The 27417-nt window shown below is 33.4% G+C and overlaps 1 long non-coding RNA gene across 2 annotated transcripts; it reads right to left on the reverse strand.

The window, feature by feature from the left end:
* Positions 1-24930: 24930 nt before the first annotated feature.
* Positions 24931-25607, reverse strand: LOC129751114 (uncharacterized). Of its 2 annotated transcripts, none has more exons than XR_008738608.1 (3): positions 25299-25607; positions 25125-25245; positions 24931-25030 (listed from the first exon to the last, which is right to left on the reverse strand). It is a non-coding gene; the product is annotated as an uncharacterized LOC129751114 (long non-coding RNA). The 2 variants fall into 2 exon arrangements; XR_008738609.1 differs by having other exon boundaries at positions 24935-25030; positions 25121-25245.
* Positions 25608-27417: the final 1810 nt, after the last annotated feature.

The raw sequence follows: 27417 nt of genomic DNA on the forward strand, positions 1-27417 counted from the left end.
GTAAGTATAATTTTCTCATAATTTTGGAATGTAAATGATTTTCACCAATGGTGTTTTCTTTTTCCTTGTCTTTTCAGATCAGTTCAAATCAGGCAGAGTGTGCTGGCGGGTTAGCGTATCAAGTGAAACAGCACGTAGATCCACCGGCTGGATGCGGTCAAATGGCCTGGTGGCACTAATTTTTTTGTGGTAAAAATAAAGCCGACCGGATAAAAATTCACGAATCCATCTTGTAAATACACCGCACAATCGTCTTTTTCTTTTTGAAATCAGAAATTCCATTCAAAACCGCTTCAAAATTTCATAAATTTTTGATTTTTTTTCATTCAGTCGATCCATGAACAAGCCTAAACCACCCTGAACAAAAACAACTCAGAATTCGTGAAAACCCCTACAACTCAGTTTTGAGTTATGCCGCTCTAATCAAAATTTGAGTTTTCCTAGTTTTGGCGAATTTTGAATTGTTTTCCTTCAAATCTGAGTCAAGGAGAATTAGAGTGTACACTTTGATCATTGGAATAATTGGAAAAACAGCCGTCTTTTTTCTCTGTGCAGATAGTTTTTAGAAATGTCGTTGGTGAATTGGTTATGGTTTATATGTAATTGTATAGAAATAGGAAGCACGTGCACTGTCACTTTGACTTTGAACTTCCATAACTTTTTACTCCGATGATATTTTTTATCCAATTTTCTGCGCTAGATAGATTAACTACTACACTAAGCTTAGCTAACTTGACTACTCATATCCATCTTAAATCATTGAATTTGAGGTGCTTTAAAATTTCAGATAATATTATTAATAGACTTTGTTCAACTTACACACTTCAAATTCCATGATCGCTGGCGTGGCTATGCAGAACAAGTTCTACCTCGCCAATGGTTGCTACTTTGTGATTGATCGAAGCCATCTGTTTTGTGCAAGGGCCAAAATAATGGTGCTTGGGACTAGCAGTTCATTCACAATGCACAAAACTCATGCTCTCCCTTTGAAAATGATCAATATCGACGCCGGCCACGTCCTAGTAGTCAATGAGGAATGAAGGAAGGATTGTTAGTAGGATACTTCATAGGATCAAATAACAACCTTTTGTCCCTTTGTAATCCAAATATTAAATTTGAAAAATTCAGAGACAAAGGTAAGTCAATATCTCCAAATATAGCAACCGTCCATACGTCTGCGAATCTATATTTAAATACCCAAAGAAAGGGTAGTGTTAGTAGGGGGAAGGTTATAGATCAGGATCCATTTTGGTGAATATTGGTGCGATCGAGTTTTCCTACACCACATATGCTCCTAGATTTTCTTAAGGAAACTCTTTTTTCTACCTTTCAGGTAGTGATAACAAGTTTGAAAATAAAATAAAAAATCTGTTTAAATATTCTTTTAACTAACTTGTTTTCCTAATTCTTGTTCGTGATACACTAAATGTGTTTTCAAAAACGACCCTTTGAAGATACCTCTATCAAACTTCGAAGAATATTTATAACTAGCTGATCCCATACGAACTCCGTTTCGCTTTCCAGTTGGAATATGTCATGAAAAGTTTGTATGAAAGTCAATTGCCAACCATTTTTCAGATGCACTTCCGAATTCATTGTTGAGCAATAATTCTGTCTTCTGCTATTAAATTTGAAATCAGGAATCAATTGACTGTGCCAAAAAAACACCGTGTATAAATTTCGACTCGATCTTTGCATAACAACGCTATTATTGCCCAAAACTCCTTTCTGTGGCTTCTTACAATCTTTGATATCTGAAGTCAATTTTTTCTTCCCTCAAAACCCCTGTGTGCCAATTTTAAAAGCAATTAATTCATTGCATAATAACTTCAACATTGCTAAAATCAGTGAAAAATTAATAAATATGGATGACTTCTTTCGTCGACATCCGGCGAAACATTTGACATCTGAAATCGATTGCCCGCCCCCACTCAGAGGAAATCTTATATATAAAAATGGAGGCGCTATCTTTGTGATAACATCACGTATGAACGGGCGGTCGGAATGAAGTGAAACTTGGTATCCGAGGGTTTTTGGGGCCAGAGATGGTTTGTATAATAGTTTCAAGAATCTCACTATTTATAGAAGGGGGGCTCCCATACAAAATCAAATTGAAACGGGACATAACTTGAACAATTTAAATGCGATTTTCATAAAAATTGGTTCACGAGATCGAAAAGACACAAGAAGTTGATTCATTATGCAGACTGCAATTGCTCGCTTTTAAAACGTGGGGCTCCCTTAAAAAAATGTGAAAAAATTTGAAAAAATATATACAACCCATACAATTCACATGGGATATTCATGAAATTGTGTACACATGCATGTTTTGATGTGGAAAAACAATCTATTTTACTAAATAACACATCCTACCTTTAAAACCAGAGGCTCCCATACAAAATCAACGTGACTTATAACATAACTTAAACAATTGCCAAGCGATTTTGCTTAAACGAGTCAGGCAGCCATGTTTTGACAGTAAAATATGATTTATTGTAATAACCCCCCCCCCCCCCCATTTTTGAACTAAAGGTGAGAGGAGGGGAGAGAATCTTATATATAAAAATGGAGGCATTTTCTTTGTAACAACATCACGTATGAATGGTCGGTCGGAATGAAGTGAAATTTGGTATCCGAGGGTTTTTTGGGTCAGAGATGGTTTATATAATAGTTTCGAGAATCTCACTTTTGATGAAAAGGGGGTCCCCATACAAAATTATCTCTTCACATCTTATATATAAAAATGGAGGCGTTTTCTTTGTAACAACATCACGTATGAATGGTCGGTCGAAATGAAGTGAAATTTGGTATCCGAGGGTTTTTTGGGTCAGAGATGGTTTGTATAATAGTTTCAAGAATCTCACTTTTTATGAAAGGGGGGTCCCCATACAAAATTATCTCTTCACATCTTATATATAAAAATGGAGGCGTTTTCTTTGTAACAACATCACGTTTGAATGGTCGGTCGAAATGAAGTGAAATTTGGTATCCGAGGGTTTTTTGGGTCAGAGATGGTTTGTATAATAGTTTCAAGAATCTCACTTTTTATGAAAGGGGGGTCCCCATACAAAATTATCTCTTCACATCTTATATATAAAAATGGAGGCGTTTTCTTTGTAACAACATCACGTATGAATGGTCGGTCGAAATGAAGGGAAATGTGGTATCCGAGGGTTTTTTTGGGTCAGAGATGGTTTGTATAATAGTTTCAAGAATCTCACTTTTTATGGAAGGTGGTCCCAATACAAATTCAACTTTATTTGTTACGATTTCCATAAGAATCTATTCGTGAGCACGGTGCAGTTAAGGACGTGTAGATGAAATTAAACATTTATTACGATTTATACTTAAGAAGGTAAAACGAAGTTTACCGGGTCAGCTAGTCTTATTATAAATTTCATAAGATACATCTTATGAACCACTTTTTTGCGTCCAAACTAATTTTTCATAAGAGTCTTATGAAATTCTTTCAATTTTCATACGATGTTCTTATGAAAAATAGAAGAAACGGCATTGTGAAAAGATGATGAACACATTCATTCATAGCATCAGTTTTTTTCATCATCTAACAGTACGAAGCAATCGCCAGTTCATAGTTATTATAGTTTTCCTTCAATGTTAAATGTTATTGTTATCTCCGGAATGGTAAGTTCGATTTGATGTTTTTGGTGTGAACGTTGAATATTTAGTAAACTAAAATACATTATTTGTTTACTTTTCAGCAAGCTGATCGGCAAAAAACGAAAGGTCGAGGATTAAGATGCGGCAAAAAAAAACTTTGATGGAGCCGTCTGTTAATGCGCTGCTGATGGTGACAGTGAAGGATTTAATTTTAAACGAATTTGGCAAACAATAAAGTGAATGTTTTCAGCATGAAATATCGAGAATTTTTCTTATTAGAAAGTGATTTACTGTTTCCATAAGAATCTCTTATGAAAAGCAACAACCTCTCATTGAAGTAGGCGTTCATCTTCAGAATTCATTCGCGTCATAAGACAATCTTATGAATTTCATTAATTTTTCTTATGGCGCCACTTCATAAGAGAATCTCATGGCATACATAATAGTATTTTTCTGAGTGCCTGAAAACTATCGTGTGAAATTTTTTATCCCAATCCGACTTTTAACAACGACGATAATGCAAAAATATTGAATGGTTAATTTGGACAACCCCCTTTGCCGGGCCCTTACACTTAATTTAATACCTGAAATCGATTGCTAGTCCCTCAAAACTCTCGTGTACCAAATTTCATTCAAATCCGGTGTATAATAACGACAATATCGCAAAAAAAATGAATGCCATGTGAATGGTCAAGTGTCTTTAATAAAAAAAAAAAGTGAATAGTTAATATGGACGACCCCTTAGGCCGGCCCCTGACTTTAATTTGGATAAGTGAATTCAATTGTTTGTCCCAAATAACACCTTTGTGCCAATTTTCAACCCAATCCGATGTATAAAAACAGCAAGATGACTAAGATATTGAAAACTTAATATAGAAAAACATCATTTCTTAGGAAGCTTGAATAGATTTGGCCTAATAGTTTTATCTTCAAAAGATTAAACTGCTTTTTTATCTTTTCCATCCCTTATCTAATGAAAATATCTGTTGAAGATTATCTCACTTTTCAATATGGATGATTTCTCACTTTGCATGTTTTCAATTGCATGTGTGTGTTTTTTTCGCTTTTCAATTTCGCACTGTTTGATTTAGTTTACCTTAAATGTTGGAAGTTCCACTAATAGCTTTTTGAAGTTATTGAAAACAAATCATTTAGAAAACATCATTTCTATATTATGAAAAAGATTTTTTTTTAGTTTTGTTTTTTTCATGGGCACAAACATCCCATTAATAGATGGTAGAATCGACCATGCACATTGGTCATCAATGATAACTCAAAAGTTAGAAATTGATCAGTGAAATCGAATTGGATAAAACTCAAAACCTCAAATTTTATTATCTTATCAATTTTCTAATCTCCCATCAAAATTCCAATTGAAGCATTAAAATCGCAGCCTTGAACTTATAAACTCTGAATCAGCGGTGTTTAAACTCGCCTCGGAAAGAATCATTCGGCTGATTTTTTCCGAGTTTAACTTGTTGTGTGCAGATTGATTTTATCTTCGTTCCAATCATGACGTGATTGCACACAAAACGAAGAGAACAGTTCCGAGTTGATGTTTTCCCCTCCTCGCAGGAATAAAATCACACCAATGAAACAACAGAACGAAGCTTACCGTACACGAATGCTCACGAGCGATCGTTGCCCGACGGACCGAGTTAACATTCCTCGCACCCTTCTCTCGCTCGTTTCCCGTTCCCTTGTATCTATCACTTTTAGCCACGCCCCCATGCGTTGTCCGATTGATGTGTTCGGCTGCCGAACGAAAACGATTTTTTCTTTAATTCGCTGAACTGTTCGTTTGCTTCGCTGATGTTTCTCCCCCGATTGCTGTTTACTCCTGCCGAGTTTACCCGAAGCTTACTTCCTGATGCTTTCCGAGTTGAACTTTAGATAGCATCATTGCAGATTGAGTTTAACGAAATAAAATCGTGCTGCAAAGAAGGGCAAAGTGCGAGTATGTAGACTCGCGATTTTAACATCTCTGCTCTGAATCTAAAATTTTTTTCTTTCTCTATAAGGAATTCCAAAAATATAAAAATGGTTGACCTTCAAAGCCCCCCATCAGCGGTAGAGAGCACTTTGAAAGCCACTACTGTTCTAGTCAATATTTTCCTAACAGGCGAGTTGTATTTTTCAATCAAAATGTAGGCTTATAATTGTATCCAAATATCTCGTACCGGTAGCATGTGCTTTGAACAGTAGAAGGTACAAAAAACACGCGCCAAAATTTTCACTTTCAAATTTTTAATGCTCAGCAAGCTTCGATTTGCTATCCAGTACATGTGAGCTCTGGATGGTCGTTTCTAATAGCCTGCCTTTGGTGATGGTGAAAATAATCCCGCCAACGAAACGAACGGAAACGAAAGTCGGTTCAAAAAATGGGTGCCATGACTTTCGGTTCGGGGGAATAAAACCGTTGTTGTATGGACGACCGCCTTCAAAAGGGGTCATCCGAAAATTTAAAAACATTTTTCATCATTCCTGGTCCTAATGAGCACCCATGCCAAATTTCAGCTCTCTAGCTCTTAAGGCAGCTGAGCCTATTGAAGACAAACATACAAACAAACAAACGGAAATTACTTTTTATATATATAGATGACATTTTTAAAATATTAAAGTTTTGTTAATGGGTGAAGTGATTCTTCTTATTATTCCTTTCAGTTTTTTATTTGGTATGTGGGCTGTGAAAACTGAATAAGATCGTTTCTAGAAACTCATCAGTGCAATTCAACTCTTTGCTTCATATTCTTTATGAAAAATGTATCTCCTCTAGACATAGTTTTTTTACCGTTAAAATGATTTATCATTTATAAACATCCGTATAATGATTATCAATAATATGATAAAATTATTAATTATATATGAAAGTTTGAATTATCTATATATATAGGGGAGAGTGGGGTATCGTGGGCCATGGGGAAACGTGGGCCACTTTTAATATCTCAGATGTGTGTTGAGATAAAAATCTCAAACCAATTGTCATCGTCGTCGCTTTGCGTGAGCATATGTTCCTATATGTTGTTGACTGAAATTGGTATCATATGCTTCTTTTATTTATCAAGCTAAAAAAAGTTAGAAAAATTTGCTTACATAATTAAAAAAACACCCGCTAATTTCATCGATGGGGAACCTAAAGTGCATAACAAAAATATGCTCATACGCTTATGATCTTAGTTTTGTCATGATCTTTCACATGGAAAAGGAATTTTTGATGAAACTTCAATAAGTCACACAAACGCAACCAATTGGCAAATCATACCTTGTGGGGAATCGTGGGCCACACATCTTGATTCACCTATATTTTTATGATTTTATACACATTCAGAACTGAAAATACGTTTTACCTATCTGTAAAGTTTTCTTATGCCAAATGAAGAGTTATGAAAAATATTTTGTCCATCCCATATAAGAAATTTTGCCAAAACGTTCGCGAGCCAGATTTTGGAATCTATGCGATCATACACAGCTCTCTTTTTTATTTCATCATCTGAAATTGCTTTAAAATAACGAAATGAATTAGGAAATCACAGTTTTGGGTCAACTCATAAACTTTGCATGTTATTTGGTCAATTTGGATTTGGTGGCCCACGATTCCCCACCATTTTTCAAAATTAAAAAAATATTGCTTTTTTTCAAAAAGTCAGAATTTGGGCAAAATAACTTTTTAAAAATTTTAAAAAAATACCTTATGATACCTTGAAAATATAGAAAACCATACCATTTTTTATAATCATTTTATCTTTTATAATAAAGAAGTTATGGAACATCGTAAAAAAGTGGCCCATGATTCCCCACTCTCCCATATATAAATAGATGTCTGTCTGTCTGTCAGTCTGTCTGTTCTCTATAGACTCGAAAACTACTGAACCGATTTGCGTGAAACTTGGCAGGTGGGGGTATTGGAGGCAGGGAAAGGTTCCTATTATAGTTTGAGACCCCTCCCTCTCTCATGAAGGTGGAGACCTACCAAACAAAAGACATTTTTTCGCATAACTCGAGAACCAATCAAGTAAATGGTATCAAATTTGGCATGGGGTGGTATTTGGGATCGAGGAATATTTCTAGGAATATAAGGTACCCCTCCCTCCTCTCAGTGAGGTGATAGGAAGGTAGGAGGGGGCTACCTTACAATTTTTCATATAACTTGAAAACTAATCGAGATATTGGAACCAAATTTGTCATGGGAAGGTATTTGTATACGAAAAATATTTCTACACTCAGGCAAATTCTTATTATAATTTTTATAAGAACCGTCTTATGAACCGCTTTTTAGAGTGCAAAATTGGTTTTCATAAGAGTCTTATGAAATTCTTTCTATTTTCATAAGAAGTTCTTATGAAAAACACAAGAAGCGGCATTTTGAAAAATAATGAACACATTCACTCCATTAGTCTGTTTTTCATCGTCATACAAAGGACTCACTAGTTGTGGAGTTAGAAGTTTTTGTTATAGTTAAATGTGATTTCGATCTTCTAAATGGTAAGTTTGAGTAGGAAATCATTTTTTGTGAACGTTGAAAACATTTATTTACTCAAGTACTTTTTTTGTTTACTTTTCAGCATGCTGACCACCGTCTAAAATAATTTTATTAATGGACCGGTTGCTACCGAATAACTTTATTGGTACCGAGTGTGATGTGCTGCCGATAGTGATATAATTTGAAATAAGTCGGCCGAATAATAAAATTAAAGTTTTAAACATCAAATTTCTTGAATTATTTTCACCAAACATGACATTTCCTGTTTCCATAAGACCCCCTTATGAAAAGCGAAAATTTCTTATTGGAGTAGGTGTTCATTTCAGAATTCATTCGCGTCATAAGACAATCTTATGAATTTCATTAAATTTTCTTATGGCGCCACTTCATAAGAGAATCTTATGGCATATATAAGAGTATTTTTCTGAGTGTATGATTATTTAGGACGCCTCCCTTTTTCCAGTGAGGCAAAAATTAGTTTATACTAGCAGATTTTACCCGGCCTTGCTCGGATTCACATAAAATATAAATCGAAATGAGTTGTTTGACTTTTTGAAATTTTGAAAGCTTTTTGTTCATCATCATAACAAATTGACCATGTTTGGCTATGTGAGCTTTGTAATTTTGTTAGTCTTCGTAAAGTTTTAATTGGGATTATTAGCTAAGTTTATCGTTTTCATATTATTGAATAACTAATAGTTTTTAGGTTTGCTAATAGAAATTTGAAATAATTTCCCTTGATTGCTTATCCATTCTATCACGAAAAACATTTCAATCTAAGGTTGCCAGGTTGCCCGGATTTATCCGGATTTGCTAGAACATTTGAATCAAAATTTGAGGTAAGTCTGGTCTGGCCCGGTTTCCTGGATTTTGTTGCAAAAAGCCCGAATTTTACCCGGATCTATTCACAACATTTTTAAAACGTAACATAAAGGAGATTTTATAATTATTATAATTTTTCATTTTTACGTTCAAAAAGAAGTTTTAAATGGCAAGTTTTAGAAATAATCATGATTCGTGTTTGGAAGCGATATACAATTTTAAATCTGCTGAGGTGGTTTGTTGAAAAAAATATTGCAAGTATATTTTTCGCTATTTTTACTGAATAATTCCGCGGTTTTGACCATGTATGCCCGGATATTGCAAGGATATCGGTTTGAACATTTTGAAATCAAATTCTAGATTTGGCCAGGTTTTTCGATAAAATAGGCTGGATTTGTCCGATCCCGATACCGCAATTCTGGCAAGCTTATTTTACACCCCCCATTTTTTAGGAAGCTTGAATTGAATTACCATTTTTTTACCAAATGATAACTTTTTTTCTCTTTTCCATGGGTTATCTATTGAAAATCCCATGTATTAAGCTTGTAGACAAATGTTAACGACCTTTTTCAAGATCCCCCCGTAGAATGGAATACCCATTTAAGTTTTATTTTGTACTTGGAAATTTCTAAATAGATTACCGCTAAAACCTTAGAAAAGACTTCCTCTGCATGTTTTCAATGTGCTTTTTAAGTTTTCTTATAATTGGATGGTAGAATCGAACACATCGATGATCAATAATAATTTAAAATTTAAAAATTTACAAATGAAATTGAATTGTACAAATCTAAAAACTTCAGATTAAATAACTAAAAGTCCCGTGCGTTGGATTTGGTTTTAATTTTTTGCATAAAATTAACGTTTAATTGTCTAATTCCTTTTGTAAATTTGATTCCTACACGGCAATCAAAGTGTTGAGATCGCAGCATTGAACTTACAACCCTCAGTTTTATTATTTGTTTCCCTATGAGGAGTTCCGAAAGTATGCAAATGGATGGTTCCTAAAAGCTGGAACATTAGTTTTCAGTCCAAATTGTTATTCAACTGAAGAAGTCAATTCATATTGAACATGAATTAATGTATTCATACTTTACACACTTCATATTCTAGTAGATTCTCAACCACTGTTCTTCTCAATGTATTTCTAACAGGCTAGTAGTTCTTTTTATCCTAAATGAAGGCTTATTATTGCAATCAAATGCCTCGTACCGGTACCACGTGCTTTGAACAGTAGAAGGAAAAAACACCCGCCAAAATTTCTCCTTCCAAATTTTTTATGCTCAGCAAGCTTTGATTTGTTTTCCAGTACACGTGAATTTTGGATCGTCGTTTCTAATGCCCATGGTGATGGTGAAAACAATCCTGCCAAAGGAAACGAAAATCAGTTGACAAATGGGTGCCATGACTTTTGATTCGTGTGAATAAAACCGAAAATTGTATGGGAGGGTCCTTTTTCTTAGGTGGGAGTGGCTCAAAACTATTACTAAAACCTTACGCTGGTCCAACTACATCTCTGTACCAAATTTCACGCTGATCGGTTAAGCGGTGTGGATTTGTATAAGGTGCATACAAACAAACATATATGGTCCAACTCATCTTTATATAGTAGACTAGCTGATCCCATACGAACTCCGTTTCGCTTTCCAGTTGGAATATGTCATGAAAAGTTTGTATGAAAGTCAATTGCCAACCATTTTTCAGATGCACTTCCGAATTCATTGTTGAGCAATAATTCTGTCTTCTGCTATTGAATTTGAAATCAGGAATCAATTGACTGTGCCAAAAAAACACCGTGTATAAATTTCGACTCGATCTTTGCATAACAACGCTATTATTGCCCAAAACTCCTTTCTGTGGCTTCTTACAATCTTTGATATCTGAAGTCAATTTTTTCTTCCCTCAAAACCCCTGTGTGCCAATTTTAAAAGCAATTAATTCATTGCATAATAACTTCAACATTGCTAAAATCAGTGAAAAATTAATAAATATGGATGACTTCTTTCGTCGACATCCGGCGAAACATTTGACATCTGAAATCGATTGCCCGCCCCCACTCAGAGGAAATCTTATTATAAATTTCATAAGATACATCTTATGAACCACTTTTTTGCGTCCAAACTAATTTTTCATAAGAGTCTTATGAAATTCTTTCAATTTTCATACGATGTTCTAATGAAAAATAGAAGAAACGGCATTGTGAAAAAATGATGAACACATTCATTCATAGCATCAGTTTTTTTCATCATCTAACAGTACGAAGCAATCGCCAGTTCATAGTTATTATAGTTTTCCTTCAATGTTAAATGTTATTGTTATCTCCGGAATGGTAAGTTCGATTTGATGTTTTTGGTGTGAACGTTGAATATTTAGTAAACTAAAATACATTATTTGTTTACTTTTCAGCAAGCTGATCGGCAAAAAACGAAAGGTCGAGGATTAAGATGCGGCAAAAAAAAACTTTGATGGAGCCGTCTGTTAATGCGCTGCTGATGGTGACAGTGAAGGATTTAATTTTAAACGAATTTGGCAAACAATAAAGTGAATGTTTTCAGCATGAAATATCGAGAATTTTTCTTATTAGAAAGTGATTTACTGTTTCCATAAGAATCTCTTATGAAAAGCAACAACCTCTCATTGAAGTAGGCGTTCATCTTCAGAATTCATTCGCGTCATAAGACAATCTTATGAATTTCATTAATTTTTCTTATGGCGCCACTTCATAAGAGAATCTCATGGCATACATAATAGTATTTTTCTGAGTGCCTGAAAACTATCGTGTGAATTTTTTTATCCCAATCCGACTTTTAACAACGACGATAATGCAAAAATATTGAATGGTTAATTTGGACAACCCCCTTTGCCGGGCCCTTACACTTAATTTAATACCTGAAATCGATTGCTAGTCCCTCAAAACTCTCGTGTACCAAATTTCATTCAAATCCGGTGTATAATAACGACAATATCGCAAAAAAATGAATGCCATGTGAATGGTCAAGTGTCTTTAATAAAAAAAAAAGTGAATAGTTAATATGGACGACCCCTTAGGCCGGCCCCTGACTTTAATTTAGATAAGTGAATTCAATTGTTTGTCCCAAATAACACCTTTGTGCCAATTTTCAACCCAATCCGATGTATAAAAACAGCAAGATGACTAAGATATTGAAAACTTAATATAGAAAAACATCATTTCTTAGGAAGCTTGAATAGATTTGGCCTAATAGTTTTATCTTCAAAAGATTAAACTGCTTTTTTATCTTTTCCATCCCTTATCTAATGAAAATATCTGTTGAAGATTATCTCACTTTTCAATATGGATGATTTTGTTGAGCATGTTGAAAACTCACTTTGCATGTTTTCAATTGCATGTGTGTGTTTTTTTCGCTTTTCAATTTCGCACTGTTTGATTTAGTTTACCTTAAATGTTGGAAGTTCCACTAATAGCTTTTTGAAGTTATTGAAAACAAATCATTTAGAAAACATCATTTCTATATTATGAAAAAGGTTTTTTTTAGTTTTGTTTTTTTCATGGGCACAAACATCCCATTAATAGATGGTAGAATCGACCATGCACATTGGTCATCAATGATAACTCAAAAGTTAGAAATTGATCAGTGAAATCGAATTGGATAAAACTCAAAACCTCAAATTTTATTATCTTATCAATTTTCTAATCTCCCATCAAAATTCCAATTGAAGCATTAAAATCGCAGCCTTGAACTTATAAACTCTGAATCTAAAATTTTTTTCTTTCTCTATAAGGAATTCCAAAAATATAAAAATGGTTGACCTTCAAAGCCCCCCATCAGCGGTAGAGAGCACTTTGAAAGCCACTACTGTTCTAGTCAATATTTTCCTAACAGGCGAGTTGTATTTTTCAATCAAAATGTAGGCTTATAATTGTATCCAAATATCTCGTACCGGTAGCATGTGCTTTGAACAGTAGAAGGTACAAAAAACACGCGCCAAAATTTTCACTTTCAAATTTTTAATGCTCAGCAAGCTTCGATTTGCTATCCAGTACATGTGAGCTCTGGATGGTCGTTTCTAATAGCCTGCCTTTGGTGATGGTGAAAATAATCCCGCCAACGAAACGAACGGAAACGAAAGTCGGTTCAAAAAATGGATGCCATGACTTTCGGTTCGGGGGAATAAAACCGTTGTTGTATGGACGACCGCCTTCAAAAGGGGTCATCCGAAAATTTAAAAACATTTTTCATCATTCCTGGTCCTAATGAGCACCCATGCCAAATTTCAGCTCTCTAGCTCTTAAGGCAGCTGAGCCTATTGAAGACAAACATACAAACAAACAAACGGAAATTACTTTTTATCTATTATATAAAATTCTCTTGTAACGGTGTTTGTAGTACTACTCCTCCGAAATGACCCAAATGATTCGAATGAAATTATTTTTAGAATATTCTGTAGCCATGCGAATCGGTTTATATCGAATAAAAACAACACAAAGTCGCATCAATTGTCCGTAATAATTAAATTTGTAGTTTTTTGAATGAAATAAAAGTCATGGCTTCCATTTTTTTGAGATTTTTTTTTTCCTTTGGGCGGTTTGTTTTTCGTCTCCAAGGTCGAGGCGTCGCAAGCAGACGTCGTTAGAGGATAGTAACCATGGCATAGCATACTGATCAGTGAGTATATTTTGGCGCGTATTTCTCAACCAAGCATATTTTCAATGCAAGGGGTGGCCATGTGAAGCCTAGATGTGTTTTTTTTTGTTCTTGATTCCTAGCTCATTTCTACAGCACATGGTTATGAATGACGCCTAGATGTGACTCAGGTTGACATTTTGCTGATCGAATGAAACATATAATATTTGTTTTGCCAAAATCTGAAATTGAAAAGTCGGGCATCCATTATTAGAGATTTTCTTTTCTTCGAGGGTTTGTTTTTCTTCTGCATGGGCGAAGCGTCGCTAGCAAACGTCGTTGCAAGATATTAGTAACCAAAGCATACTGTTCATTGATCGCTGGAAAAATTTAAAAATTAGGCGCCTATTTCTCAACCAAGTACCTATATTTCTAATGCACGTGGGGGCGATTTGCAACCTAGATGTGTTTTTTTTTTCTTGCCTCTTTGTACACAGCACATGGTAATAAATGACGCCTAGATGTGACACGGATTGATATTTTATCGATCGAATCAAAACCATATAAACGATTTCAAATATCAAAACCATTTTTAATTCGTGTTAATTTAAGTAAAAAATTGTTGTCCAAAAAATATGAACTTGGTAAAGATAAATATGGAATAATGTTATGACATTTTGCGGACGTTTGAATATAAGAAATTGGGAAGCTTTATGTCATATTCGTTTTCATCCTGGTGGTGCACCGGTAGTGCACCAAGTGCTGTCAAAGCGTTTTTTTTTATATGAAGATGACAGCAGTTGGTGCACAACCATCTTTCCACCAGATGAAAACGAATATGGCATTACATTCCACTTCGTATAATCCAATACGCCTAGAACGCTAGACACATCAACTGAACAAGAGTCTATTCTATTCTATTTTGTTTATTTATAGAGGATTTTAACCAACTTGGTCATTCGTCCTCTCAACAAGAGTCTGTTCTTTAAAATAGATTAGATAGGATTAAAGTTTGAAAAGGCCGAATGAACTATTTGATTTTTTGCAAACGTAAATAGAAGTTATCAATAAAATAATCTACTTTTTAATAACAAAAAGTGAGGATATGCATTTTCCGGAACAATTTTCAATTAAGAAAGTAGACTAGAGCAAGTGGAAACTATCAAATTTTACAAAAAATGTATACATTATTTCTTCATCTAAAAATTGTTGGGCCCAAAAAAAAATCAGATTAAATAAACTTAACTTTTTTTTTAAAATCATTCACCAAAAAACTTTTTACACGTTAATGTTTTTTTACACACAATTCAAGTACAAACTTAACAGGAAAAGTGTGTTTTAGTTTTACATATTTTGGCTATATAGAAGAGACTTTTGATTCACTTTTTTGTTGAAAAGCAGCAGATTTTTATGATGAGCTTTTAATATGACCTGAAAATGTTAATTAAGTGAAAGTGATATTAATTCCTGTAATTTCTTAGGTGGAATAAGTGAAAACGCGCCATTTAGCTATGAAACATCTACAATTTAAGAATTTTATCTTCAAAATGGCCAGAAAGGATAACCCGAGTGTTGAATCTGAAGCGGATATTCAAAATTATTATAAGATCTTTGTAAATCAAGGTCTTTTGGTTGAACAGCATTCAGTGAAATTGAAGTACCAAGCATTAATTTATTCCGGAGAAAAACTTAGGATATAGCAATGAAAGTTGATAAAACAGACAAACAAAACAAGTATTAAATTAATTTTAAAGTCTTTTCTCTGACGCATCTGAAAAAGACCTATGTGTTTTCACTTGCCCCAATAAATGGGACAAATGTATACTTCGATATTTCTTTTTGCCAACATAACTAATTTTTTTTTTTTGAAAATTTTCCTTTTCCAGAGAATATGAAAGTTGAACTGTGGTCATATTCGTTAGGATTTGACCGGTGTTTCATTTTTGAGAATAAAGATTTACAGTAAAAAAGACACATAATTTTTATTATGGTTTTGTTTATATGATAATTTCCAGGAAACAAAATGAACTCATGAAACCAACGAAGCCTGATCAGATAATTTCTTTTCGATCTATTAAATTAAAAATAATCAGCTTTTCAATTAAATTTTATAAAATCTTAAAAATATAGCATAATCCTAAATGAAATCGCAGATCACCACCAACAATGTTCAGGAAATTTTGAAATCAGAACTGCTTCAATTAAAATCTTTAAAATAATGGGTGAATATATCTAAACATATGTTTTACTCTTTCCAAAACCAATCGTTTCTTTGATTCATTGGGTTAAGTTAAAGTTCAAAGGAATTAATTTGCATTTTTTGATTGAATAAAAAAAAAGGAATTTGTAATACACAAAATCACCAGATTTAATTCCATGACAAGTGCTGTTGGGAACACTTTAAGTTGAAATGTGTAAAGTCTATAACTTAAGTATCCGGCGAAACTTTTTGGAAATGGTTTTGATGAAAATATGGATTTTAATTCAAACTGCTTCGAAGCATGAGGATGGTGAATAATAAGCTGTTTGAAAATGGTTGGTAAAAAATCTTTTCTTATGTGTTTCATTTCTACAGTTCTAAAAAATACACCATCCAAAGCTAATTGGGAGCTGAAAGCGCTGTGTTAGGCAAAATATTCGGCAAATACTCCAAAAAATGTCCCTATATTAAAAACAATATAACAAAACGAAATAAATCTACTGAATGGAATACAGCAAATGAAACGCACAAATTATCAACAAACAGTTATTCATTGAACAAGTTACAAAAAATGGATTTTTAAAGACCCGTTGAGTTTAAATTCTTTGATTTAATTTTGATAGAATTGAGCTGGACGATTCGAGTAAAGGGAAAGAAGGGAAATGTAAAGAAATCTAGGAAAATAGAAAATAAACGCCAAATGGTAAGACGAAGTTTACCGGGTCTGCTAGTATATATAGATAAAGATTCCCGACTCTTATGAAAACCGGGAGACAAAAAAAAATAAGCGCCACCATCAATACGACGACAGAAATGCAACTAAAACACAGTGAAAACTGTTAGCAGAGAAAACTTATGTAAAACAGTTTTTATCACACGGTGGGACACATGTACTCAATTGAGAGTTTTTAAGCACAGCAATCGAAAGCCCCATCTCTTAAGTGTTATAAATGATGGTGTAGATTATTTCATACGCAGCGCATAAAATGGGACTGCACACTTCAGATCTGTGGATTGTGACATTTGTGCCACATTTCAAATCAGTTTTTTTTTATTTCTCTACACGCTAACCGCTTTTTGTGACTGCAAAAGATTGCACAAAATAAAATTAAAAAAAAAAAAAAATATCAGCCTGATTGTTTCACTTTGAGGAACACTCAGAATTTGAAAAATTAATAACAAAATAATATTCTTCAAAATTTAACACGACTTTCAGGTAAACTAAAATACCATAGTTGTATAAGTTGGTCCAACTGTTTCTATCATACGGCACTTTGAGTATTGGTTTTTTTCTAACTGATTTCATTGCAGTCCATTTGGCTTAATTTAGTTCTTAATTTTAGTTTAACGTTTCGAAATGCTATGTACAAATTTAACAGAAATAAGTGTCGCAGTACACCTCAGGTGAAAATGAAAAATCTACTCTAGCCAGTAACTAAAAATAGTTGAAAGATGAATTTTGAACTGGTCTCAGAGTTTAAAACCTCCTTTAATCAAATTAAAAACATTGTGAACGTCATGTTTTCATTATTATATTAACTGATTGAGTTTAAGTTTTTTCACAATAGATGATACTGAATGCGGTTAGCTCAATTTTACTGAGTCAGTAGCGTTTGATTCTGCGAAATTTAATCAAATTACGTGTATTTTGAATAATTTTAAATTGATTGAAAACATTTCAGAGTGCATCATGATCTGCACGCTACGATCATTAAACACAATTTGTGAGAAATGTTGACCTTTTCCGTCAGTAGGTGGTGCTGATTTTTGTAGAAAGAATGTCTTTTGGAATTTATATGAAAAATGTAAAGAGCTGGGTATCTTTATATCTACTGTGGTAACCTATCTTACAGTTTCCGGACGGATAAAAAATACAAATTAATAATTCGGATGCACAATGTATAATATATATTTTCTTTGACATTTTATCCAAACCTACTATGATATTTTTCACAATGTTAGATCGCACATCTCGTTTTTCATATAATTTTTAAAATTAATTGAAAAGTAGAATCGGTATTACAATTGAATTGCAAAACAAAACTATCTAACTTTCATAGTAATCTTCTAGTTCATTATTTATTCTTCAAATCTTGCTCGCTTGATGAGTGTTCGTTCAGTTCAGTTGGATTTGGATCTATCGATAAATGAGAACTGCAACCCTCGTTACAATCAACCAAAATAGGTCATGATTCATCTTCAATTACATAATAAGTTTTGTTTCAAGTTGTTGATAACTTGTAAACCGGAAACAGTTTTTCCCATTAACCCCATAAACACTATAACCTTTCTCTTATTTAAACGTTTTTACTTGAAAGAATTGATTATTCATCAGAGTAGTTGAGCTACCGTTTCACATAGCCATTTTGCAGTGATTGCAAATTCACAAAATTCTTTTGTAATAAACCTTTTAATTAATCATACATTTTTACTTTGAAAACATGGTTCATCAGTAGCATTTCACGTTTTTCTTTTCCTTTCTTGGTCAAACGGTTCGGTATTTTGTTATATTTTCGAGCATCGAAACGCCTCCAGTTCAAGGTTGGAAGCCTCCTCAACATGAACATTCGTTTGCTTTACGGTCCATGATCGGCAACCAGGACTTATATCAAATACAGTGTTTGATTGATTCACCTGGATGACTTAAACGATACACAGCAGTCTTCCTTCCTTCCTTCCAATCTTTTCTTCAACCAAAACTAGTTTATTCCAGAAACCTTCATATAGTTTCAACAGCGCAATAATTTACACTAGTTTCAGCACGTTTCAGTTTCTCCGACATCAAGTGTAACTGATTCCTTCCCTGCAAGAACTAAGAAAGGATTAGCTGTTCCGAATCTAACAGGTGATACCAACCAAAACAAAAAGACTGCACCTTTTCCAAACCCTTTTTTTTCACTATTCCTATGCTTATTGAAAAGCTAAAGCACATCAACTGGAAACCCCTACAGAAGATCAAAACTATGCTGATGCCTGCCTTGCAAGTTGAAGATAGTCTTTACATATTGACTTTTAGACTTAGCCTCAAATCCTTCTTTATTTATGTTAATTTAATACATGGATTCGATTTACATTTTAAAAGATGTTGTCGTAACAATTTAGCTTTGATATCTTTGTTTTTAACAATTTTTAATTTTTGTTTTTAATATTAAAGTTGAAGATAGTTTTGAAGCTTGTCTTCCGTTTTTGTTATTAATTTTCCTTAATTACATATAGCTGTTTTTAAGATTAATTTGATATAACCAAGTCAGTAACAAATTATCTCATTAGTTTTCTTTGGTAAATTATGGTTTCTAAATATTTTATTTTCTACAGTATCCACAGTCGGTGGAGCACAAGAATTTCAAGTTACTTTTGAAAACATTCTCCTTATTTAAAATATGTTTTTGGTTCTTAGCACTTACTTGGAATACTATTTTCAATGTCACCATAATTGGTTCAGTCTTTATTGGCCTTTGTGTCGACCATGAAGTTGAAAAGTCTTTGAAAAAGCATGGAGTTCGAAATTCGGCTAACACAGTTCTAATATTAGAACTATATAGCTTCATCTACGAAACACATGTTTATTAATATTAGTTATAAGTCCAGAACGCTTACCTGATGGAAAGTATGTTAAATTTATAGTTACCTCAAGTGTCAGGATAGCTCAATAAATGGAGCAAGAAATCCTTAAACCTACAGGCATCGTAATTAAAGCTTGCTTTCTTCAGCATTGCATATTACCTCGGAAATGTAGTTCACTGTTGTCAAACCATTAATATTGGTGAGACTCGCGGTGATGATCCTAGACGAGTACTACTTGAGCAACATAATCGATAACGAAAATTGACGCTTAATTTTTCTTGAATTCCGGTCATATTGATCTTGCTCATAATTTTTCCGTTACTCTCAGCACCTCCAAGCGATAAGCTTTGATTCCACAATAGTAATAGACTTTCAACTTCGCCACCTAGTTATTGGAGTTCACTTGTTCGTATCTTAATCCAGTGATAATGTTTTACTTTTAAATATTATTCTAAAAATGTCTCAGGAAAATTACTAAATTTATATTTCATTCTTTTATTTCCTTTAAGCTGAAAACAAATGCATACTGATTAATGTTGTCATTCCAACACATTTGATGTTTTTATGTTTTTTTTTCAGTAAAAATGGAATGAACTAAGGTTTTAAGCCATCTCCTGCTAAGCAGTGGATTGTTCTACTTGAACTTGCGGATCATAATAATCAGGCTATTACGCCAACTCCCTGTATAGCAGCGGATCTGAATACTCAGGCTATTACGCCAATTCCCTGCAAAGCAGCGGAGTGTCCTGCCTAAAGCAGTGGATCTTTATACTCAGGCTATTACGCCAATCAGGCTATTACGCCAATCAGGCTATTACGCCAATCAGGCTTTTACGCCAATCAGGTTCTTACACCAACCAGGCTCTTACGCCATTCAGGCTCTAACGCCAATCAGGTTCTTACACCAATCAGGCTCTAACGCCATTCAGGCTCTTACGCCAATCTCTGCTTAAAAGCAGACTCTTTGTTTTTTTTTATATATCTAAAGCTATTTTCTTACCAGTTCCGAATTTTTCCGGTTTATCCTCGTCGCCAGATGTGGTAACCTATCTTACAGTTTCCGGACGGATAAAAAATACAAATTAATAATTCGGATGCACAATGTATAATATACTAGCAGACCCGGTAAACTTCGTCTTACCATTTTAAACTTGGCGTCTATTTCAATTTTTTTTTCGCTGTTTGACTTAAAAAAGCATCAAATCTTGAGTTGTTAATCGTCTCGCTTTCTTCTCGCGGGTCTTTTAACTGATTATTTAAAAAATATCTCCAATAAATTTTACATACATCTTACATGAATCCTTTTAATTTACATTTCTTTGAATCGGATGCTTTGAATATTGCCGAATGATATCAGATATCAGCTTCCCGTTGCAAATTCGATTTTTTCAGCACTCAACTTTACCATCAAGCTTGGCAAGCCTCATGCTAAAAAAAAATCCACTCTTTATAACTTGTTCCATAAATAACATATGTTGATTATATCTATGTTTCATTTATTGTAAACAATTTAGTTGATTGACTCCGCTTTGCTCGAGTTCACTTTAAGGTTTAAATCGAAATCAAAATTTCTCATTTATTTGAATTTATTGCATATGAAACTTTATGGAAGAAGAATTTTGAATATCGGGACAATTTTTGGAGTGTTTGCTCAATATTCTGCCTAGTGCAGCACTTTTAGCTCCCGAGTAGCTTTTGATGGTATATTTTTTAGAACTGAAGAAATAAAAACATTAGAGATGATTTTTTTTCAAACCATTTTCAAGCAGCTTCACTTTCCTCACATTTGGAAGCAGTGGTTGTTTATATCCATATTTTCATCAAAATCATGTCCAAAAAAAAGGTTAGCCCTTTTTTAGCAAAAAATGCTAATTAAATCAAGATGTCTTGAATTATTGGGTTAATATTCAAAGAAATTTTATTTGGTTTTGAAAGGAGAAAAGATATGATTAAATTTTTTGTTATTCAACCAAATTAAAGCATTTTTATCTTCTTTTTATCCTTAAATACATACCTGCCAATTTAAACCATTGTTGTCTGATTTAAAATTTTCTTACACAGTGTTGAAGGTGATTTGCGATTCTGTTTAAGATTATGTGATATTTTCAAGATTCAATAAGATTTAATTGGAACGCAGGTTTTAAAAAATTGAATACATAAAAAAGAACTAATCTTTCAAGGCTACGATGATTTCATGAGTTCATTCTTTTTTCTGGAAATTTTCATGTAAATTTACCTCGACATTTAAAAATTTTAAATATCCGTTCAGATTTAACACTCGGAATACCCTATCTGACTATTTTAGAGAAAAATTGGAATATGTTTCATGACTTAAAGGCGCATTGCCACTTGTTTCACCGTGTGAAATGACAGGAGTTAATTTTATTTTCAACACTTTTAGGTCATAACAAAAACTTATCAAAAAAAAAAACAAATTCAGCTTCTGCTATCAAAAAAATTATGCATCTGGAATATCAATCACAAAAAAAATGTCAACAAAAAATCGGATCTAAAGTCTCACTTATGTAACCAAAATATACAAAAACACACATTTATGTTAAGCACCTACGTAATTGAATTCTGTGTAAACAAACAGGGAACCTGTAAACAGTTTTTTGGTGAACTATTTTAAAAAAAATGAAGTTTATTTAGTTAGATTGTTTATTTGGGCCCAACCATTTATAAATTTAGAAATCATGTATACATTTTTTGTAAATGTTGAACGTTTGCACTTCTTTGCATTCGGCCTTCAAATGAACATCAATCTTATATAATCCATTATTTGAAAAATATTTCTAGCGTTTTGGAATATAAACCAAGTCTTTCCACTTTTCTTTTTTCAAATATCCGCAAAGAGTCCTACCATTATTTCATACGTATCAGTACTAAATTCATATTATTTAGACAACAATTCCTTCTTGAAATAACACGAATTGAAGTTTTTTATTTTTTCAAATCGTTTGAATGGTTTTGATTTGATCGGCAAAATATTATTCTGGGACACATATGGGCGTCATTCATTACTACATATGTGCTGTACAAATGATCTAGGAATCAAGAAGAAAAAAACACATCTAGGCTTCATGTGGTCACCACATGCATCGAAATTATGCTTGGTTGAGAAATGCGCGCCCAAAAATTCCCACTAAACAGTATGCTATGCCATAGTTACTAACCTCCTACGACGTTTGCTTGCGACGCCTTGACCATAGAGACGAAAAACAAACCGCCCGCCCGGCGCCCAAAGTAAAGAAAATCTCGAAAATATTGAAGGCCATGACTTTAATTTGATTTAATTTATTACAAATTTAATGATTACGGACAATTAATGCCAGTTTTTGTTGTTTTTATTCGATATAAACCATTTCGCATGCCCACAGAATATTCTAAAAATAATTTCCTTTGAATCGGTTGGGTCATTTCGGAGGAGTAGTACTACAAACACCGTTACAAGAGAATTTTATATAATAGATATTTTCTTTGACATTTTATCCAAACCTACTATGATATTTTTCACAATGTTAGATCGCACATCTACTATCTTTGTATAAAGGAAGCAGGACCCCCCTTATAATTTTTTACAAAAATCCAAAACTAATAAAGCAAATTTAGTATGGGAGGGTATTTGGATACGAAAAATATTTCTATGAATATTTGCACGGAGAAAAATATATAGATTTATCAGTTATATTACGCGTCTACAGGACCATAAATTTGATTGTTTGCTTCTGACCCGAAAAAACAATCAAGCCAAGAATCTGACTATCCGTTGCCACAAATGGATAAATGGCTGATTTAGCGATCGCATCAGCTTCGAGAATCCAACAGGATTTTTAGTCAATCATTCGTACGGCTGTTTTTACGGTAACGCTGATCAACATGAATGTCGGAAATATAAATAAACATTAATTTGAGTAGTTAATTGCATTGTTTTTCCTTTTTATTTTTAATAAGACATATATTTTTTTTAAATTTTATCATATATTTCATTAGTCAATCATTCGACGGCTAACAAAATTGGTTTGATGTACGATTTGTTTACGCAATTTGGTTCGGTTTCTGGGGCGAAGTTGAATCACAACAAAACGGTCGCAATTGATGTAGGTACTATTAGTGGCAACCCGATCAATTTCTCGAGGCTTCAAACGAAAGAAACAATAAAAGCGTTAGGAATCTACTATGCTAATTCTATTCGAGTGATGATACGTAAGAACTGGGATGTTCTTGTGTCTAAGGTTTCTCAGCACGCATGGTTCAACTAGAAAACAGCTCTTCTCAACATGTTTATCAACTCCAAGGTATGGTATCTTGCCTCGATTCTTTCACCAAACTCGCAACACTTGGCAAAGCTAACATCTACTTGTGGAAACTTCCTTTGGAGAGGACACTGTGTACGTGTGCCTATCCAACAGCTAGCACGAAAAGTCGAACAAGGTGGACTTAACTTACATCTACCCTCACTAAAATCAAAGTCGCTGCTAACAAGTAGACATTTGATAGAAATCGACGCTATGCCACACTATAGGTCACTGATTTCTAATGCTGGGCCAGCCCCATCTAGCCTACCCGAGGTAAAAGCCATAAAAGAGATTATTTCAACACTTCCACTCAGAGATAGACCCACAGCTAATGCGACATACCTACATTTCCTGACCAACACCGACCAACCGAAAGTTGAAAGAAACAACCCGAGCATCAATTGGAAACAAGCGTGGAGGAATGTCTGATCCCGGAAACTCTCCCCTGGACAGAAAGAAACTCTGTATCTGTGGACTAACAAAAAAGCGTTATGCCGGCAACTTCTCTTCACTATCATCGCGCTGACATGAGACATGTATGCATTGCAGAACACCCATCGAGACCATTGAACACAAATACCGTGAATGTACTAATCTCAACGGAGCGTTCGAGCTACTTCAAAGGAAAATATACGAAACCCTCGACAGACAGCGAACACTGAACTTCGAAGAACTAATTCACCCTACCTTGTTAAACATAAATAGACAAAAAAAAGTAAAAATTCTGAAATATCTTAGTAGCTATATAAATTTTATAAACGCAAGCAGCAATAGTGTAGACATCAATGCTTTAGATTTCCACGTGAGTTTAGACATATGAAATTGAAAATGAAGTTTCAACGAAATAAAACCACTGACCACACTGACATGACACTTAGAACAAAAATTCAACCATTTTCTGTCTAATTTTTTGTTGTCAGATTTTGCAGGTTCGTAATACCGACGACAGGTGGCGAACCTGAAAAATTAGAAAAAAAATGCCCTGTAGGAAAAATGGTCCTGTTTAGCCCGATTTTATCGTAGAAATTGCGTGTTTTATTTTGAAAGTTGGGTGGCATTTCCTAACTGGGATAGCATTTCTTCAAATCGATCGATGCGCACTCTGGAATCGACATTGCGTACTGTTGGAAAAATTATCCAGAAAACGAAATCGAGTGTCCAGTCAGTATGGTCAGTGATAAAACCATAATTTAATAAAAAAAAATCGTACGGCTGTTTTTACCGTAATGCTGATCCCCATGAACGTCGGAAATATAAATAAACATTAATTTGAGTAGTTAATTGCATTGTTTTTCCTTTTTATTTTTAATAAGACATATATATTTTTTTAAAATTTAATCATATATCTCATTAAAGGCTATTTTTTAATGCAATTGATGCTGCTGCTTCACCGTTTCCAGAAGGATTTTTTTTTTAAAGTTGCGCTGAAAACGCCACCCTGGCCCTGAAACAAATTGGAAAAATCGTCAAAATCTAAATCGGTTTTTTTTTCAACCGAGAGAACATTATAAATATTCAAAAAATATCAAATTACTTACGTGGTAAAATTGGTTTGGAAACATTTTAGGGGATTTTGTTTTTTTCCCATTGCTTCGGCCTACCGGGATCAAAGTATGTGCGCTTCAACATTAATATATGTCCCAGCGGATGAATCTGAAACTGAAAACAACTGTTAGTAGAACAAATCAACTTACACAACATATTGAACTTACATTTTCGCTTTCTGATGTGTGTTCTCCAAAAAATAAGTTCCACCATCTTCTGTTTTTGTGACATTCAAAAACTAACATTTAGAATCTTTAAATAGACCTGAATAAAATAGCCAAATCTGCCATATGTTAGTTTGTATTAGCGATGATCAGATGAGAAATCCTCAACAGTCAAAACAACTTTACAGCAACGCTAGTTTATTCGTAGCTATCAATGTAGATTTAGCAATATATGGGTTCAACCAAAAATCAGTGATATGGAAGAGCCAACCATACGAATTTTGATAACAACCTGTAGAGTTTTTTATCCGTGTGAAGATGAACGCCTGCTGCAATGAGAGGTTGTTGCTTTTCATAAGAGGTTCTTAAGAAAAAGTAAATCTCTTTCTAATAAGAATAATTTTTGATATTTCATGCTGAAAACATTCACTTTATCGTTAGCCCAGTTTATTTGATATTAAATCATTAATGGTCACCATTAGCAGCGCATCAGCAGACGCTTCCATCAAAGTTATTTTTGCCGCATCTCAATCTTCGACCTTGCGTTTTTGCCGATCAGCTAGCTGAAAAGTAATGTATTTTAGTTTACTAATATATGGAACGTTCACATAAAAAACATCAAATTGAACTTACCATTCCGGAGATGACAATAACATTTAACTTTGAGGAAAAATTAGTAACTATAATGAACTAGCGATTGCTCCGTGCTGTTAGATGATGAAAAAACTGATGGAATGAATGAATGTGTTCATTATTTTCACACAATGCCGTTTCTTCTATTTTTCATAAGAACATCGTATGAAAATTGAAAGAATTTTATAAGACTCTTATGAAAAATTATTTTACACTCTAAAAACCGGTTCATAAGATGCATCTTATGAAAACTATAATAAGATTTGTTTGAGTGTACTATTTATTCGAAATTTGTACTTTTTTGCAATAAAAACCGGTTGTCTTCAAGTTCTTGTAGTGAACAATCATTTTATTGAAAGGTACTGTGCGTTGATTGTAACGATATAAGCTTCATAATAATTAAAAATAAAGAAAATATATGTAATTTAATATGGTTAGTAATTAAATTATTCTGGTTTCGCTTAACAACTTTTAACATGGTTAATTTCTGACCGATATTTTATGTTTTCTATTTCTTTGCACTGATTCTTATGCCCAAAGCTTTAAATTCTGGTTTGAAATTTTAATACGCATTCGATTTCTGTATTTGGAAAAGATTGACTTTATAAATCTATTTCAGAATAAGAATCATCGTTTTGAAGTATTGTAATTAACTAACCGGAAATAGCATCGATTAGCAACTTTGTTCCTGATTTATTTAAAATCGTATCAGTTTATTGTTATTGTTATTTATTGTTTTCTCGAGTTTGTGTGATTGTCATGAGTAAGAAAATGGTTTAAGAAATAATTTTTCTTTTTTGTTGTGTTTTTTTGGTATTGTTATTATTACCAGCTAAATCTGAATTTCGAAAACCCCCCCCTATGGACGGCCTTTACACGGGCCTGCGTGAGGAACAAAACGATTAAATGTGATGAAAAGATTTTCGAATTAAAAATTACCCTTCCCCTCATTTTCAACATCTTTCACCTTATTCTAATCTTCTATCCGTCTATAATATTTCAATTCTTAAATATTCTTTCTCAAAAAATATAAAATTTCACCGATATAGCCCATAATTTCGTATTTTATTTATTTTTTAATTCGATTGACGTTCTTCTGGTTATACGAAACACAAAACGAAAGCCTAAGCTGTTAAAAATTCAGCTTCGAATTTTGAAAATGTTTTTTTTTTGTAATTAAATTTTATTCATTCATTCATTTCGGAGAAAAAGAACAGACTTATTTTAAATTCTTTCGACGAAATAAAACTGTAATACTTTGGTTTCATTAATTCTATAAAATCTATAATTTTAGCGATATCCTGTTATTCGAAGCTTTGACAAAGTTTGTCTGAATTCTGAATCTGAATTCTTAATTAGAACTCTAAATCTGAATTCTTATTCTTCAGTTTTATTGTTGGATTCTCAGTCTTTATTCGTTGTAAATTTTTTTTGGGATGTTTTTTTTGGCTAACATATTTCCCTCATTTTTTATATCAATTAAATTTTT

Source organism: Uranotaenia lowii, chromosome 3, assembly GCF_029784155.1.
Source record: "Uranotaenia lowii strain MFRU-FL chromosome 3, ASM2978415v1, whole genome shotgun sequence".
In the NCBI taxonomy this organism is placed as follows: Eukaryota; Metazoa; Arthropoda; class Insecta; order Diptera; family Culicidae; genus Uranotaenia; species Uranotaenia lowii.